Consider the following 15,812-nt stretch of genomic DNA (forward strand, 5'->3'; position numbering starts at 1 on the left):
TGTTTGACCTGTTGCTTAGATACTTTGTTTCTTTCCTCTAGTAAGCATTTTGTTTGTTATTTAGCAAACAAATGTATTCTGTCCCTACTGTGTGCCAATTGCTTTGTAGGATATAAAGAGAAGTATTAAAGCAATGTCTGGACTTGAATGGCTTGCAGTGTAGTCGGAGAGACTAATTTCAGGTTCTTAAGAAATTACAAGAGAAGTTGTGTGAGTGCTAGGAAAGAGATCCAGCTTTCCCATTCGTTGAGAACTTAGAATATGCCTGACAGTGACCTCAGCCTATCACAGAACGTGCCCTTATTTAATTGACTGTGAGGTAGGTATTGCTGACGCGACTTTATTGAGGCGTGAACTGGGATGCAGAGAGCTGCAGGTAGGATTGTTCCGAGGGAAACGGAATTCAAATCAAGGTCATTTGACTTAAAAATCATCTTTTTCCACTCTAGCTTGGATGAGAAGATGCTGTGGCAGTAACAGAGAAGGAAAGTTCAGATCTAAGGGGATACTTTGTACCTAGGGACAAATGTCAGGGCAGCGAGCAAAAGACCAGAATTCTGGAGAGCGGGTGCTGAGCGTACCTGGGGGGTGTCAGCAGTGTGCTGCTGGACTGCTTGTTGGGAGGGTGAAGTTGGAGGAACTCGGCAGTATCTGCACACTTTGGAGACGCTTTCAAACTTACGAAGGCAGGGTTTGCAGACTGGAGGCATTGGGCTCCCAGGCTTTGTAAATTATTCTCTCTCTTGGTTGAGGAGGTTGGATTAGAATAATTTTTACTCAGAAAGTACCTTAGCTTTAGGGAATTACAGAGCTTAGGATGGGAGCCAGAGGAGACCTGATTACTTAACCCTAGGCTCCAGAGAGAAAAATACAGTGAAAATTTCATTTTGGAAGAACTGTTTTGGTATAGTTGAAAGAGTACCATGCGTTTTGGACACAGATCAGCCAGGGTACCAATTCCCTCTCTTTCATAAATACCTGTGTAGTATGTTTTACCCTTTCTAAAATGAAGTACAGTGATTCTTACACAGTCTCCTGAATACAAAGCAACCCTTCAACTTTCCAGTGAGAAGATTAATTCCCTTTTTATCCTCTTGTGTATGTATGAACTTTTAAGGCTGTGGTTGAAATAGTTGAATGCAATGTATGATATTAAGGTATTAATTTAGTAATACATTTAAAGTCTCTTATATAAAGTCCTATCTTACCCTGGTATGCCGATTTGAAAGTATTTACCCAAGAAAAGCCATGTTTCAATCTTGACCCAGTCTTGTGGAGGCAGCCATTTCTTTTAATCCTAATTCGTCACTGTATGTTGGAAACTTTTGATTAGATTATGTCCAAGGAGAAGTGACACACCCAATTTTAGGTGACACCTTTTGAGTAGAAGGAGATGGACTCTACCCATTCCAGGTGGGGCTTGATTAGTTTTCTAGAGTCTTTAAAAGGGGAAACATTATGGAGAAAGCTCAGAAATGACAGACACCTCAGAGCCAACAAGCGACAGAACCCACACAGCCAGAGATCTTCAGAGATGCAGAAGGAGAACCCACCCCCCAGGGAAGCCTTACGAGGCGAGAAGCCAGGTGATAAAGCTAGCTGGTGTCGCCATATGCCTTTCCAACTGACAGAGGTGTTCCGGACCCACTGGCCGTCTTTGAATCAAGGTGTTTTTCTCTGGATGTCTTAGTTTGGACATTTTTACTGGTTTGGAACTGTAAACTTGCAACTTAATAAATTTCCCCTTTTAAAAACCATTCTAGTTCTGTATATCTTATTCTGGCAGCATTTAAGAAACTAAAACACCTAGACATTTAACTTTTTCTACTCTTATATTTTATGAAACATGTTGTTTTTTTTTAACCTTTCACATGCATCTTTGGCCTCAGTGTTTTTGTTCTTAACAACCACCTCATTTGAGCTAATTAACCCAGTCAGCACTGTCAGAGTTGTTTGTGATATATAGCACTCTTTGAAGCCCTATGTTAGGCTATCCTAGGAAGTTTTATCCAAGCAACAAGAACCCATTAAGACAGTTTATTTTTATTTACCTAGTCTGTGACCATAATTTCTATCTACTTAATTTTTTTAAGTCATCTCTAAAATTCTTGCATGTGACAATGTCCATCATTTGCATTTGTGTGTTCATAGGTGCCCTCTTCACAGATTTGTAGTTCATCCTGGCACAGGGGTCATGCTCATATTCTCTGAACGTTCCAGTTTTAGTACATGGGCTGCCGAAGCAAACAGCGTAGGTGTCCTCTTCAGGCATGCAAAACTGTGTGCCTGATACAGTTCAATCAAAACTGATGTTGATTGAAATTGTGTAGGTTCATTTGACTTCTCCAAACTGAACTTTCTTATTTTCAGTTAAGTAATTGAGGAATGTACTATATAATATGAAATACTGTATAAGCAATCAAACACAAGACATATGTTCTCAGAGGAATAATTTTGCTTAATTAAACCTCATTTTAGGTCAGGCAGTTGTTGGTTGAATTGAGGCCCCAAGAAAGATATGTTGAAGTCCTAAAGCCCCATTTTCTGTGAATGTGATCTCCTTTTTAAATAGGGTCATTGCAGATGTAATCAAATTAAGACGAGGTTGTTCTAGGTAAGTGTGGTCCCTAATCTATGACTAGGGCCCTTATAAGAAGCCATGTGAAGATGCAGACACCCAGGGAGTAGCGGACCATGTAGAGATGGAGGCAGAGATTTGAATGGTGCTGCCGCAAGCTGAGGAATGCCAGGAGCCACCAGAGACTGGAAGAGGCAAGGAAGGAGTCTTCCTTGGAGCCTTTGTAGGCACCTTGATTTCAAATTCCTGGCTTCTAGAGCTCTGAAAGATTTTGTTTCTCTTGTTTTAACCAACCCAGTTTGTGGTGATTTGTTACAACCACTGTAGGAAACTACTATAGGCAAAAACAGTATTTTATAGGATTATTGTGATGAAATAACCCAGATAAGGCACAGATTATATTTTGGCTTGGCCGTTTGGTTCAGATGCTGCTGTTTTGATTCTAGGGATAGGTTGACATAATTTAGAAAGCAAGCATCAAACCTTCTTCTATTTAAAAATTACCAAGTTCTGTATAAAATGGGCATTTTTGCTAACTCCTAAGCTTTAGAATTACTTACAATGAGATGAGGTTAGGCCAGAAGTGGAAATGAGAGATGAGGTAGGGTTGGATGAGAGTCAGAGATGCGGCACGTGGTGGTGTTTAGAGTTAGACGTGATCTGGTGTTGAAATTAGAGAAAAAATACTTTTCCTGGGGCAGTTCAATGGTGGCTCAGTGGCAAAATTCTCACCTGCCATGCTGTAGACTCGGGTTTGATTCCTGGAGCCTGCCCGTGTGAAAAAAAAAGTTTCCTGGGCTTATTTATTCCAGAAAGTGTCATTGACACTCTTCACGAAGTATCTGCTTAGGCTTGACATTTTATGTGGTCTGAATCTCAAATTATCTGATTTCTGCCTTGATGTTTAATAGTTAATGTTTATTATCAGTTAATAAATGTTTATTAATTAAAAATAGAATTTGCTTAATAAGAGAACTTAAGGTGCTTTCCATTTTAAAATATAGGGAATAGACATATTTACTTCTCATATGTGTTCTTATTATGCTAATGTTATTTTATTTCATATCTGTGAGACAGAGGAAGGATTTGGGAGTGGGAGGGCTGAGAAGGAGTTTTTGAATTCCAGATGCTCATGGAATCTTTCTTTGATTACATTTGAACAGTATGACCACAGTCTCAGTAAAATATATATCAGATTTAGTATCACAAAACTCCTTTATAATGATAGTTTGAAGATATATGAGTAATATCCCATAGAGGTGAAGAAGTTTCAATAGGTTTTCTGAAAATATGTGTATTTTTCTTGATGATGAAAGTAATAAATACCCTTAATTAATTAAGATGGCATCCCCCCACCTCTGTCGATAAGTATAGAGTTCACTAGGTAAGGTATAGCATATGAATAAGGCATATTAGTTGGCAAAAAAAAGAGTGTTTTTACATTTTGCAGGTCTATTTTGCTGTGGTAGCCTGAATATGTCTAGCACATACATAGTAGGTATTTAGAAAATCAATGTCCTTTGCTTCCCCAGATAGATTTACCAAGAGAGAAGAAGCAGGGATAATGATTAGGCAGATGACTGGAGTTCCTTTGTGTTTTTCTTTTTTAGGAGCCCAAATTCAATGGACATGATTCAAGGTAATAAGGAACCCACTAAATGTGTAATTGAGAGAATGGTGCAGAACTAAAGTTGGGAGGAAAAAAACTATTTAAGATAAGATGGAAGGTGTTACAGAAAAAGACAGTTAATTAAATAGTTGTGTTGAAGTTGAGAAAACTAAAGCCAAGAAGCATAGGTGAGATTCTTAAGAATGTATAGGTACTTAATATTAAGATAAATATTGTAATTCAGGGCTTAGTGAGTGAACACATTTGGGAATCACAAAAATTGTGAAGATTCTATTTTGAGTTTGGGCCAAGGGTGTGGACATATATATGAAGCTTTAATATATCATATCAATATCTTCCCTTTATGGCCATTTTGTGTCTTCTGAGGGTTTCTTTCATTGAGAAATTTGTCAATTCAATTTTTTTTCAAAGAATTAAGTTCAGAGAACTTTGATTTGATTCCCCATCCCCTAATGAATATCTCAGGTCATATCATAGTACATTCTCTTTTGCAAGCTTTAATTAATTAATTAAGTAATTTCTGTTAATTGTCAGAGTCTCTCCAGATCGCCTGTGGTCAATTTCAGTACAAATATTATGTAAGTTTCAGAGGGTCTTTTATGTCTGGACTTAAAACACTGCTAATAGCTCAGGCAGTTTAAGCTGGTCATTTCTCCTGGAAGCTTCTTCTTGGAAACCTTCCAGATTGATGTCAAGACTGGTCTTTGATGGAGCTAAACAGTCATGAAAGCTAAACCCTATGTTCCACCTGCTCTGGGGAACATTGGCACTAAGGCATTTTCCTAATATCTGCAGTGGTTTGGAGTGCAATAAAGGGTGTGGCATTACAGACCTGTGTGACTTCAGCTCCTTGATTTATTTACTCTCTTAAGGTATCATAAAAAATTACAAAGTTGGTATAAACTCCAGAATCTCAGATTTTGAACAGTTGTTAAATTGTACAGTACTCATCATTGTGTTCATTAAAATCCTAGGGATTTAGAATAGGTGTTATTTTTATTTGTAGTGTGTACATTTAAGTAGTTTATATATTACTTGGATGGGAAGAGTGTTGTGGGGAAAAGGAGTGCTGACTTGAATTCAGGTGGACCTAGTTTATAAGCTAGACTCCACAGAATGAGTCATTTAATCTCTCTCAATCTCCATTTCATCATCTGCAAATTGATGATAAAATATCTATCTTGCTGGGTATTAAAGAGAAGATAATAAAAGGGTTTAGCATAGGGTGTGGGATAGAATAGATGGCCAATGAATGGTGATGGTGAACTTGATGATAAGCAAAATTTGGACCTGCGATCTCAACTCAGTAGCATGGTAGAATGTGGGTGTTTATACATTTATTTTCCTGGTTGGAGTCAGCTTCTTTCATTTCGTACACTGTGCTAGCTCCAGACCACTCCTTTCATATTAAACCTTGTATTTTCATGGGAATGTGGTAAATATAAGAAAAAAGATGCTTAGAGCTGAATCACTAGTAATTAACACTTTCATATCTGAACTTGTTGCAAGTGTGAGTTACTATCTAGAGTAGTACTAAAATTGAGCAAATGGGCTTGACCATTCGGGATTGAGGTTCTCTGTGAATGGCACCACAATAGAGAAGAGTCTAAAAGAATTACTGTCACTTCACATCACGCTCTTACATAATGCCAAATTTTAGGCACCACTGGAATTCTCATGCAAGGTGTGTTTCTCTCAGAGAATGCCCTTTTGGAAAATCCTAGTAGGATGGCAGAATATTGATAATTGTTGACGTTGAGTGTTCATTATACTGTTTTCTCTACTTATGTGTGTGTATGAACATTTTTGCAATAAAAACATTTAAAGAATTCTGGGATGGTTACCTTCCTGTTGAATTTTAGGAAGAAATAGGAAATCTTTAATCCAGTGTCTGGTCTTCATGCAACCATCTTTTAAGTATTGTTTTTTGTATTGTGTCATTATATGTAGCATGAGATTATTCAAAAGGGTAAAAAAGATGAAAGCTCAACTCTAAAGAAATACGAGAAAGGAATCTCAGTGCAAAGAAATGAAACTTAGAGAAAATTCCCTTCCAGAAAGCTTCCATCTCACTCTCTCCTGATTAAAGGATTATATAAGTGAATCCATTGTATTCAGAGTCCATAAATATGCGTACATTTATATTTAAATTTTACATTAGGAGAAAAGATCAGGTCAGAAGTATTATGGAGATTTGGAAACCCTACCATATACCACACTTAAATGATGAAGGTTGTTTCAAAAATAGTCTTCACTGCATTGAAATAACCTATTAGAGTGGACAGAAAAACTCCACTGGTGTACCAGATTAAAAGGCTATTTAGTACATCTGTGTATTAAAAACTAAAGCTAAATTTGGGTTTGTGGTGTGTAAAATAAGATCAAAGCCTCGTATAAAGAGCTTTATACATTATTGTTATACATTATTTCTTTAGGAGTCACAAATGTAAAGAGAGTGTATTTTTCTTAAGCCATGGGTGTGCTGAGGACCCCAGTGCCACAGAGGCCTCTGAACCCGCTGTCACCAACCAGCTGCAGGATCCAGTTTGCTAGAACTCCCGTTAGTGCCCTGCCATAGTTAACAGGTTTTATGCATCTCCCCATCTCCAGATGAAAGCTGTGGTCACATTAGGTCCCCTTCCCTTTGTCATTCCAGCTGGGAAAAGGACATTTGCTCATGTCTTTCCCAAAGAGTGATGGTTCAGTACATGGGCTTGGAGTCAGGCAGACCTGGGATTAAGTCCCTGGCACTACGTGTGACCTTCAGCCTCACTAATCCTCAGAACCCTCACCATCAAATGGGAATAATAGTGATGTCTGTCACAGGTTGATGTGAGAGTGAACACGATACTGCTCCTAATGTAACTGGAACCCAATAAACAGTTAATAATTACGCAGATTACCATTATCCTCAGAATGATGAATCCTTGACTTACAAGTCTGAGTCTTTGAACATGTAGCTTGCTGCTTCCCCAAGTTGGAAATTGCCCTCATTTTTGGTTGTCATGGAGAATTCAGATTTGCGTCTTTTGAGATTCTCACTTGGAAGGGAGCAGAAATTTCAGTCTAAGACCTGAAGCATGAGCGGAAAATGCAGACCCTTTGGTTCTTTGGCCAAGACATACATATACCCTTGTATGTTGGATTCAAGCCCAGACCTTTACATAACATAATTCAAGACCATCTTGTTTAGGTAGACGTCAGAGTACACAGCTTCAGCTGCTCAGGCCTCTGCTTAGGCAGAGGTGGAATCAGGCCGTGTACCCATGAGAGTACTGAGGGAAAATTTCCAGGAAATTTGCTGCCAATGAATGTAGATCTCCCAGTTATCTCATTACAAACCAAGCCTTCCAATTCCCTAGAAGATCCTTTCCCTTTATTTCCATATGCCATGGTTCACGGTTAAAACCTAGAAATTACCCACCAGAGAAGGAACAGCCTATCCTTAAAGGGAGTTTCAATTTTTGGCAGAATAACAGCCTCAAGGGAGAGACCATCTTGGATGGCATTGTCTGAAAAGGAAGGAGCTAGATGTGTATAAAGATCTAACCTGGCTGCAGAGATGCCTCCTGAGGATGAAAGCATCTTGAATGGTACCCGTCTGTCTGCTAGAAAGGCCTAGAAGCAATGACTGCCTTGTAGCAGTGGCCCATTACCTTCCAAGAGGAACCATTTCCTAGGGCTCATTTCCTACTAAAAGAAACCAGGGCTCCTTGGAGATATAGCTGATTCCAGATGTGGGCAGGAAATGTACAAGAGGAGTCTGGAATATGTTATCCCCTAAGGCCAGGAAGTTCTCAAAGACCACCCGAGGTAATTTCAAAAGGACACAGATGCCAGCTTCAAGGTGCTTCCATTGGTGTGTGATGATAGAATAAGAGCATGGAAAAGGTAACTACTGCAATGGAATGAAACACATCAAATATGAAAATGAATGGATTCATAAGGATACTAAGAAGTTTTAGAAATGAAATGCTCACTTCACAATAAGCTGGCTTAATGAAATATCTTTCATGGATTTAGGTAAATCTTAGAGCTCTCTGTCAGTCAGGGTTTTCCAGAGAAATAGAGCAATACTTGGGGTGGGGGGTGGGGGAGAGAGATTTTGTTTTCAGGAAATAGCTCACACGAACATGGGGCAGGCAAGTCTGAAATTCATAGGGGAGTCTAGCAGGCTGGAACCCCAGACAAGAGTTGATGTTGTAGTGTTGAGGCAGAATTTCTTTCTCTGGGAAACCTTTTTTTGCTCCCAAGGCGTTGAACTGAGTGATTGAGGCCTACTCGCATGATGGAGGCGAATCACCTTTGCTTGGTGTCAACTGATTGTAGATCCTACGCACAGCTACAAAATGTCTCTGCAGTAACAGCTAAAGGCCAATGTTTGACCCAAAAACTAGGCACCATAGCCTGGCCCAGTTGGCACATAAAATGAACCATTTGCAATCACCAGAATGAAGTAGAAGGTCCATCTCTCTGTAATTCTGTCATCATAGAACAGAAATCACTGAGCTGAGGGGTAGAGAACAGTGCTGGTTGAAGGGAAAGGTTCTTGGGACAACTTTTGAGGGTTGCTGCTCACTTAAAAGATGGTGGGACCTGGTGGGCGGCTGGCCATGCTGTGGCTCCTGGCCCATCCTCACTCTGCCACCACAGCACCCAGTGTACCATCTTCAGGCCTCTCTAATATTAGAGTTTTCCACCCCACCCCCACCCCAGGGTGTCCCTTCCAGGGACAGTGGCCTTGTTTTAATCTCTTCCTTATACCCATTGGATTACACTGCCTGAAATCACAGCACTCAGTAGGAGTGCTATGAATGAGTTCTCACCCTTACTTGAATGAGTAAGAACCTGAGAGGATGTATATTTTATAAAGAGGAGTTCATCCTCAAACTGCATACAGGGGGCTTCACTGTGAATATCTACCTGTGTATTTCTTCCAGAAATCCTTTATTGTGTGTTCTTGCTTATTATGAGTGTGGACATATGATACGATTTCGCTTTTAAGTATTGAAATTTGTATAGCTTGTGCTCGATTACTGAAATATTTTTTTAAAATCCAACATTTATTATCTTTCATACAGTAGATTCTATTTTAAGTACTTTGTATAATTTGCTTTATTTGACCTTCACCCATGTATCAAATCCCTGTTTTATAGAATGGGGAATTAAGTCGCAGAGAAGTTAAGTAACTTGCCAGAGGTCACTTATCTAGAAAGTGGTAATTCCAGGTCTGTCATGCTCTGAAGTCTGTATTCTTTTTACTGCACTGAGATAGAAAAATGTAATCTTGGGCTCATCAGATGTTTTAGAGCCCTGATGACTATAAACCTTGAGAATGAATAAACAGGATGGAGGTGATTCTTTTAAATTTGACATTTTATTAAAAGTATTCCTATTCCCATCAGTTATAAACCATGAGATTGCCAAAAAATGTTTACTATTATGTATGGAGAATCATTCCAAGCTAAATTTCCCCGTAGGCAAAAATAAAATGAAGATAAAGTATTTGAATTCATGGCCCAAATTATGTTTGAGTGCAGATATATTTTAAAATCAGGCCCTGAATAACAGTGTTTTAGGGTAGAGACTTTCAGATACCCACAGATTACATTGAAGAGAGTTTTTTTTGACTGGGGCCCTGTGTGTTCTCTAGTATCTCCTCTTCAGCTGAAGCTTTGGAATATGGCAACTCCAAGTTCTGGGGCTACTATGTCCTCTCAACCTGATGGTTGATAAGTACACGAAAGACTTAGATGCAGCATGAGAAGAAATATCTGGAGGAGCATGCCATTCATTCACATTTTTAGAGTATATATGTCTGTCTTTCACTCTGTCCATAGCTATCCATATCTATTTCTGTCATTGAGATAGATAGCTTTCATCTATCTATCTCAGTGGTTCTTGAACTTTTGGCTCAGGACCACTTTACACTCTTAGAAGCAATTTTGTCTTGAGGATCCCAAAGAGTTTTATTTTATATGGGTTATATCCAGAAATATTTCTCATATTAGTAATTAAAACTTAAAAATTTCAGACATGAGAATACACAGGCACACATACTGTTAGCTATCAGAGCAAAGACTTCATCATGAATCAAGGAGCCTCTGGAAGCTTCTACTGTACATTTGTGTGAGACTAACGGAAGTAAAGGCAAAGAATATCTGTCTTTTATTGTGAAAATAGTTTTAATGCCATTTGCCCATGGAAAGGTCTTGGGGGCCCTACTAGGGTCCCTAGGCCACACTTTGGTAACTGCTGATCTTTTTCTTCTTTTTTTCATTTTTCTTCTTCTCTCTTGGATCCATTCCACTCCATATAAAGGCTTCATGCTCAATAGCCCTGCGGTTGGGTGATCCCAAGTTTGATATTGGAGGGTATATAATCCGGACACTGCATATGTTAATAGGTATTATATAAAAAAAGGGGGGAGGGGTGGTTCAAGGTAAAACAACTTGGGAAATAATCAGTTAAACAACCCTCCTACTTTTCCTAGGGTCTTTGTTTGACTCTTGCACATTGTAAATCTCAAAGAAGGAACTGTAGGAAACAGTATTTTACAAACTTAATTGTATTTAGGGCCTTTGTTCTTTTATCATCTCGTTGGGGAAATTGACAAATACAGTAATGAGCCTTTACTATTTGCATAAGTTAAGAGATTTCATCTTGCTCTTTGGCCTCCAACACTGGGAAAAATATAAAAATTAAGTAGAAATATCATCTACTTAATAATTTTTCCAAGAAAACAACTCTTTCCTTCCAGAAGGAGCAAATTGAAGGGTGGCATTTTATGTACATAGAGTTGACGAAGTGCTACAATGAGAATTTGAATGCATCTGAACATGGAAACTTGATTCAACATTCTGGAAATGCATACTAGGCTAACTTTATGCATAAACCCTTTTTTGTAACTTAGAAACAGATTTTACATTGTATGTATTTTCTTAATCCTTTGTACCTCTCTTTCTCTATTACCGTGCAAAATTTACTTAAAAGGTTTGGTGAGAGAGGAGCTCAGAGTTAAATTTAGGTATGGGATTAACATCATTAATTCAGATTTGGCTATTAATATAAAAACCAAAACCTTCCCATTATTAACTGTGATTATTCCTTTCTCCTCAAAGGAATTATCCTCAGAGTAAAACCATCATGTAAATGTTATTGCTATCATGGTACAATTATTACTCCTTTTGTAAGAAGAGTTCTGGACCAGGCATTTCTTAAATCCTAAGACAATAGGCTATCTCTTTAGGTACATACCAAGTGTCTTATTTTGCCAGGGCTGCTGTGACAAATATCATTGGTTGGCTTAAACAACAGGCATTTATTGTCTCATGGTTTTGGGGTGAAAAGTTTAAGTCCAGCAGATCTGCAGGGCTTTCTTCCTTCTAGAGTCTGAACTACTCCAGCGGTCTTTCCTTACACGGCAGCTCTCTCCTTGAGTTTGCCCCTCTAATTTCTCTTGACTTCTAGCTTCTGCTTATGTGTCCAATTTCCTTTGCTTATAAAAACTTCATCCATGTGGATTAAGGCCCACCCTCATTCAGTTTGTGCTCAACTAAATTTGCTCTTCAAGCCTCCTATTTACAAATGGGTTCACATCCATAATTGGTTTAGAACTTGAACATGCCTTTATGGGATTCTGATTCACTCCCCCAAATCAAGTGATCACTGAACATGAGTCAGGACAATGGACTCCATTAATTGTAGCTGCCATTAAGGAGAGGACTGTCTACACTTGAAATACATTAAGAAGCAACTTAGAAATCATTGGGGTGGAAGTGAAGTTGTCAGTCATGTCTATTTCGAGGTTAAAGAACAAGTCCTCTGAAGAATGGAGGGGTAAGCAAGTGCATAGGCAGTGAATAGAGTCTGCCTACATAGCTGTTAGAAATGGCATGGTGGGGAGCAACCACTAGAAACCGCCCTGAGCCAAAAATGAGCATTTCTGTCTCTTCCACTGTCATAGACAGGGACTCATGGATCACTGTACACTGTAGACTAGCTAGAAACCTGCAGGAGAGGCCAACACAGTAGGTGTGGGAGCCTCTGCTGGGTGTTGTGTATTCCTTCCATTTGTGCTGTTTGGCTGGAGTCCTAATTCTCAAAGTGTGGTCCTAGGACTCCAGGGGGAGCTTCAGACCCTTCTGGGAACTTTGGAAGCCAATATTATTTACATAATAATAGATGTTATTTGCTTTTATTGTTCTTATTCTCCTAGAAGTATGCAGTGAGGTTTTCCAGAGATAAAATATTTCAGTGAATTGAAAAAGCAGAAGCAGATGTGAGAACCCAGATGTGTTCTACTAAGCCACGCAGTAAAGTGACTTTCAAAGATGTAAAAAAAAAAGACAAAAAACCATCACAGAATATCATAAAATATTATATTACCATGTGATTAGTCTGTTATTATTTTTAAATGACTTAATGAGCTTTTAAAATGTCTTTCAGTTTTAATTTCTAATATGATAAAATATAACTTATGTAAAATAAAGAAGACTGAGGTGAGCTACTCTGATATCCCTCTCTGCTAACCTTATGCTTTCCTTCCCATCCCAGCTTCCATCTTTTCTGGGAACTGGTTTTATCAGTTTGTGCTTTTTCTTGCTTTCTCTTAGTTCTTTCTACTCTGTTAACTTTGCCCTCAGCCCTAAACATTCTGAAGTCTGCATTCTTAAAAATAATACTTGTCAACCCTCCAGTATCACTCCAGTTCTCTCCTTTGACTTTGTTTGCCTGACCTTGAAAGGATCCACCACACTCATTCCTTTCTCTCACTTTCCACTTACAGTCTACCCACCTATAATCTGGTTTCTCTCTCTTAAATTGCATTGAAATTTTCCTCACTGAAGTCACAATCACTTGACGTTATAGTGTGTGTGTGTTTGTGTATATCTGCATACGTTTGTTTATATATGTTGTCTGTTCCGTGTTCCCAATACAAACATCAGTTTCATGAGGGTTTGGTCATTTTGTTGCTGTTATTTATTGCTGTACTTAACAGCCTAACTCAAAAGCACATGAATAATAAATGCTCCAAGTATATATTGCATGAATGAAAGGAATAGATTTTGTTTGTCTGATGAGAATTCTTGCTCGTTTGTCAGAACTCCCTGTGGATGCTTCGGCCCAATTAAACTTCCATCTTGAGTGTTAACTTCAACAAGAACATTTATATCAGAACTTACTGCAGTAGATGGTTTTTACTGTTCTGTGTTCTCTTGTAACATGATGGATGTAACATGTCCATCTCTTAATCACCAGGACCCAGTGCATTCCAGGTACTTGGCAGTCGAGTGAAGTAGTTAAGCAAACGACATTCTATTGAATGTCAGCTAGAAGAGGATTCCAATATTTCATTGCCTCTCCTCCATTTCCTGCAGTATAATAAGTGATGTAGGAAAGGGACTGGTGTGAATATCACAAATCCGATATTCCTGCGTGATCTTTTAGCCAGCTCTGAGGTTGGGGCTTGGGGGGGTGGCGGGCAGTCACTTCGCCTTTGTGGGGCTGAGTTTCTTCATATTACTGAAGAGAAGCGTGTCTCCTAGCCCAGCTTCTTACCTGCAACTATTCTCCACTCTGTAAAGCTAAGGCATCCTCATGGATATGGCTGCTATTTATGTAGATCCCATTTCTTCCATTCCAATCACTGCTATGGAGATTTGCATGTCATTTATGCAATACAAGATTTCCACATCATTTGCATGAAAGAGTAAAAAGGGTGTTCACCAAGCAGAGTTTTTGTCACTGACTCAGTGGTTTGCTGGAAAGGGTGCTTTTTAATGTCTTATATGAATAGAGAATTTTGAGAAAATTAGGTAGGAAGGACAATTCTTCAGTTGTTCTCTGCTGGCGAGGAAAGAGTATAAGGGAGGATGAGTGACGGGAGTTGATAAACAGGGATTTATGGATCTTGTTCAGTAGGGACAATTATTCCCATTTCACAGATGGGGAAATTGAGATTTTAAGATGAGGTGACTTGCACAGCCACATAACACAGCCAGAAATTTGGTCTCCAAGTTCAGTGCTCCTTTATATTTTGTTACATATCATTGCCTATCTGGGTTTGTCTCTTGTGTCCTCATAGGCTGATGCATTCCCTTAAAAACAGGATGGATCTGAGTTCCCTGTTCATAGGGTTGCCAGATAAAATACAGGACACCCAGTTCAATTTGAATTCAGATAGGCAACAATTTTTTTGTTATAAATATGTCCCAAATATATATTTGTATTTGCTAAATTTGGCAACCCTACCTACTCATCCCTTGTAGCTGCAAGGAGAGCCTATTTAATCACCTACTCTTTGTCTGGGGAGAGGGTGGAGAGATTGCAGGCTCTTCTTATTTATTGACTGCCAGCTCAGCAGGCGATGGAACCACTCTTAATGAGTAAGGGCACATTGGGTTATTTTTGACATCTTTCTGACTTTGCAGTGATGGGCGTGATTTTCTCCTGGAAAGCACTGTGGGTTGCTTGAGGGGTATCACCTATAAGAAAGCAGAGCCTCCTGGTTCCATGTGGCAATATCAGCAACTGATCACAGCCCGATCTCTGTCATGATGCAGTTGTGCCTGTTTTCACTCAGGAAAACCTGCGTAACTGGTATCATTGTGGTAGTCCCAAGAGGCTTCACAGGTGCTATCTTGACTTGTTCATTTGTTCATTCATTCGTCTAGTCACCTCCCTCCCCTTCCCTCCATATCTTCCTTTCTTTTTTTTCTTCCTTCTGACCTTCTTCCTTCCTTCCTTTGTTCATGCGTTCAAGAACTGGTCATGGCATTCTATAGTATAGTACTGTGCTAAATGCTGGTTACCAGGAGAAAATAAAAATAGGCGATGTTCCTGCTTTTAGGGACTCTGGTCAATACTCCAGAGTTCTTTGCAGTTGAATTGTGCCAGTCAAGCTCACAAGTGGATAAGGCATAGAAACCGAATGTGAGTTGTTGGTTAATGGTGATAGTCATGGAGGGATCATCCTTTCCAGTGGATTCCACTTCTTAGCATCTGCGTACCCAGAAGGGAGGACTGGTATGAAATCCTGTAACTGACAGGGCCAGAAACTGGAGCGACAGCTTGGGGACTTGGAGAGAAGCCCCGGGAGTAAGGTGACCTACCTCAGTGACATGCAGCTGGGAAACTTGGTATACCCGAGGGGTACATTCATCCACGCTGCTGTTCATTCTTTTTGTTCCTTTTAGGTTTTTAAGAAATAGATTTTAGATGTTGTTCATTTGTCGCATTTTGTAAAAAGAACTGTAATAAAGTTTTATGTTGGAAGCAGATCCTCTCCCTATTCCTACTACATTAAAATCTATCCCCAAATTTCCTCACACTAGTAGATTGTATGCAATCTAGAAGTGAATAGGATGGAAGGCAAGAAGTCTATATGCATCTTCTTCAAGAAATAACAATAGCTAGTAGTTATTGAGAGCATATTGTGAGCCTCAGATGTATTATTTCATTTGGTTTCTCAAAGTAGCCATGTGAAGTAGATATTATTATATGAATTTTATAGATGAGAAAACTCAATCTGGGGAAGTTAAGTGGCTTACCCAAGGTCATACACTGTCACATGGTAGAGCTCAGCCTGTCTCCGAGTCTATG

The 15,812-nt window shown here is 39.1% G+C and overlaps 1 protein-coding gene and 1 non-coding gene across 3 annotated transcripts in view; one reads left to right on the forward strand and one right to left on the reverse strand.

Annotated features, from left to right (window-relative positions):
* AMPH (amphiphysin) overlaps positions 1–15,812 on the forward strand; it is a 273,409-nt gene that overhangs the window by 38,803 nt on the left and 218,794 nt on the right. The window lies entirely within an intron of this gene.
* Positions 2,145–2,248, reverse strand: LOC143653588 (U6 spliceosomal RNA). Its single transcript, XR_013161382.1, has one exon. It is a non-coding gene; the product is annotated as a U6 spliceosomal RNA (small nuclear RNA).

This window comes from Tamandua tetradactyla, chromosome 1, assembly GCF_023851605.1.
Source record: "Tamandua tetradactyla isolate mTamTet1 chromosome 1, mTamTet1.pri, whole genome shotgun sequence".
Lineage (NCBI taxonomy): Eukaryota > Metazoa > Chordata > Mammalia > Pilosa > Myrmecophagidae > Tamandua > Tamandua tetradactyla.